The sequence below is a fragment of the Apteryx rowi genome, unplaced genomic scaffold (genome assembly GCF_003343035.1).
Source record: "Apteryx rowi isolate R43461 unplaced genomic scaffold, aptRow1 scaffold_2, whole genome shotgun sequence".
Lineage (NCBI taxonomy): Eukaryota > Metazoa > Chordata > Aves > Apterygiformes > Apterygidae > Apteryx > Apteryx rowi.
The window spans coordinates 2,495,494-2,499,133 of NW_020448307.1; positions in this window are offsets into that span (position 1 = coordinate 2,495,494).

Sequence of the window (3,640 nt, forward strand, 5' to 3'; positions counted from 1 at the left end):
TCCTCAAGGGGTGCAGTCCTGAATAACACCGAACGCCGCCTGCAGCATCCCTGTGTCCTCAGCTCGGCTGCTCACCAGTGTCGGAGAGGCTCCGGACCTCACAGGACTGAGCCTCCAAAGCGGTGTAAATGCAAATGGTCTTTTGCCCATTCCAGGAACCCCTGGTGCAGGTTTGACTGCTCAGGAAAGTTCAGAGCAGGGATTTGTCCGCAGCCAAGATCTCTGAGTTCTGTGAGAGGACAAAACCTGATGTATTTGACACATCGGTGTTTCATACGCTGTGGGTTTGTTTAGACGATGCAATGCAGCACTGCACAGATAGCTGAGCTCGGTCTGAACCAGCTGCTGGACTCGTTTCCTTGCAGTGCGGAGAGCGGCTGCAGAGGGGATGGTCAGAGGCTCCCTCGGAGCAGTGCGGTGTTGGGCTGTAGCCCTGCACTGTGCACGTGCGGGAACCTGGTGTGGCTTTCCGTTGCTGCCGAACACATCGGTCGTTTGAAGAGGGAATTAAACCGAGGGAGGTTCATGGTAAGGTGTGTGTGTCTTGCCATGCGGCCTCTCCTGTGTTTGGCCAACTTTGGATCTTGCCCATCCACACACCTTTTCCTCGTGGTGGCTTATGTCTCTAATGCTCCGGGGTTATGACTTGGGATGGCTTCCTGACAAATGCCCAAGGAGCAGAGCAGCAGCAGTGACGGCGCTATCAGACGGGTATCAGGCAGTGGCTGAATGACACCGGCTGTTAAGCTTGCAGGTGCAGCCGGAGCACAAAGGCAGTTTTCAGAGCAGGAGACTCATTTGAACACCATTCCAGCACCCCCCTCACTTCAGAAAACCTCCTGCTTCTTCACATCATCCACGGTGGAGGTTGTCTACATTTCCTTTGGTGCACCCAAATCCTCACCTTGTAAAATCCATCTGCATGCTCTGAAGGAAGACTAACAATTAGATAATACCTCAGTGGACACCACTTTCTTGGTGTAGTATGATCCTTAAGTTATGGTAGTTGTAAAGACACTGGTCAGACTTTTGGCTGGATATTTGAACAGCAGAAAGATGATGATGGCATGCGTTGACTTTTGGCTTCAATTCCTGCTCTTCTAGGATGTAGTGTGATTTTTTTTCATTCATAATAAACAAAGGAAAAGCAATAGGCACACAGCTAAATTTAGAATTTATTCTTGTACTAGGTCTTTTTACAAGCATGCTTTTTAAACTATGGTTTCAGTGAGAAACCTGAGCTCTACTGAGGTCAGAAAGAGTTCTGTTATACAGATATGTCCCTGCTGCCTCAGTTTTGATTCACCACATTGTTTTATGGGAAATCCTATACTGTACTATGTATGTACTCTTAGATAGTTTTAATATTTCCTCTGCTAAGATCTCAGACAAAAGCCTTGTAATATGATAGATAAGGAGGGCATCCAAAAATACTTCTGAGTGCATCTGGCAGCTAAGCTCTCTGCAAAGTGATTTTCACTCCACTTCCAGGGAAAGTAATGCCTTGAACCACTGGCAGGATGTTGATGCGCCTGTTTTAAAACCAGATCTCTGTGCCCCAACTCTTTAGGTGCCAGCTGGGACTGTACTGAAGGGAGATGAGTCCAGGCTGGTAGAACCAGCTGTTTAAAAAACACCTCCAGCCATTACTCCCTCCTCTCCTTAGACCTTGGCTGGGTGGGCAGTGTCTCCTCCTCCTTCTCTTCTACCAGAAATCTCTCACTCTCATTCTCGGGGCAGAAGCAAAGGAACTGTTTTTAACTTGATGCATGCTCCCGGTCCCAGCCCTGGCCACGCTGCAGGCTCAGCTGGGCTCAGACAGCTCCTTCAGGGCTGAGTGCTGCTCTCTAATCCAGAAGAGAGCTCACAAAAAAGAGCTCTAAAATGAACTTGCCCTGCTGGTGCTTAGACGTGTTCCCATGCCTGCCTGTCCCCCTTCACCAGTTCCCTGGCAGCTCCTTCCCTGTTTCAGACCCTCGCCTTATGCCAAGGTAGAGATACAAAAATTCATGTAGAGATGAAAGTGCAAAAATTTTGAATACTTATTACCGATCTGTCTAACATTACAGTGTGGTTTCCCCAGCCATGTACATCCATCAAAATGAGAATTAATTGTAACATGCAATAAAGCACATAATGACTATCAAAATGCACCGCACATATGGAATGTTAATAAAATAAATCTGGCAGCTCCCACATCCTTAGAGTAGGTCTGGAGATTCACACAACTGCGGACCATCTAACATTGCATATCCATTGTGATTTACCTCGAAAACCCCCAGTTTCCCAAGAGAGTGCATTAGGTGGATGATAACTAACTAAATTTAACTTTGTGTTTTGCAAAATTCATTAGAACATGTAAAACAAGAATTACAAAGCAAATATAACTAAAGCAAAATTGGTACTTTATATGGATAATCCTTCACATAGTACTTAGAAACACGAAGTAGTCAAGGCTATGCCAATATTACATCATACGGTCTAGACATACAGTTAAGAGGACTGCACGACTGGTTATTCACATAAGCAAATACTGAGGCTTCATGTCCTAATCCCTTTTAAATCCCTAAACCCACTTTTAGCCCTTTCCAATAAAATAGAGGAGAATACCTATTTCTTTATTAATAATGTAAAAGCAAAAAGTATAACATAAAAATAGGTTAAAAAAAGAGCATCAGAGCTGTATAAGAATTCTGTCTCTGAATTGTCTTTTAAGACTATATTGCTATTACTGCCTCTAAAGTGTACTAGTATCTCTAGGGCAGCCACAGACTTACAGATTGCTTATATTCCTGACAGTGATACAACCCTTTCTGAACAGGAATTAACCTTATCCTGATAAATTGTGATGTATAAAGTATACATATGCACAACGTATGGAATTCTGTCCGGAAGTTCTGGTGACAGATGGCTGGACCCTTTGATTATGGTTCTTGATATTAGCAGTTGCTAAAAGCCTCAATGAAATTATATCCTTGGGTTAGATATTTGTTCTCCTATTTTTCCACTTTCTCTGTGAATTCTGATGAGTCACTTCCATAAATCTTGCTTTTTCAGTGCAATATATTGCACATATAGTTTGCTAGATCTCTGTTCAGCGAGTTGATCTTGTCATGGTGGAGCGAATCTTCAACGTAAGAGATCAGTCGTTCTTCGTGCCTCGCACGGTCTGCTTCGGTTTCTGATTCTACTTCACACTTAAAAGATGTCATTTTTTGGCTGGGATAATCATCACCGTGATTCGTAATGAAGATGGTGACTGTTAACCTGTGTGTCTAGGGGAAAGAGAACAGGACAGATAGATGTCCTGGGTGGGTGGGGGGCTTATTCGTGCCCTCCTCATCGCGTAGGGATATTTCAGTGTGGAAGTTGTCTTCTCATCGGCCTTTTGGACACCGTTTTCCTCCTCCTCCTCACGGAGCTACCGGCTGCTCCAGGCCTCGGCGGAGGCGACTGGCGCCGGCGGCGGCGGGAGGCTCAGCCGGGGCGAACGATCCTCAGAGGGAAACCGCGGTTTGTGCGCTGAACCGCTCCTGCCGGCCCGGGTGGGGCAGCACGTCGATTCACCGTCCCGAATTTCCCCTCAGGATTAATTTCTTAATTCACTTAAGTCACTTCCCGCCAGCGAGCCCCGGCTGAG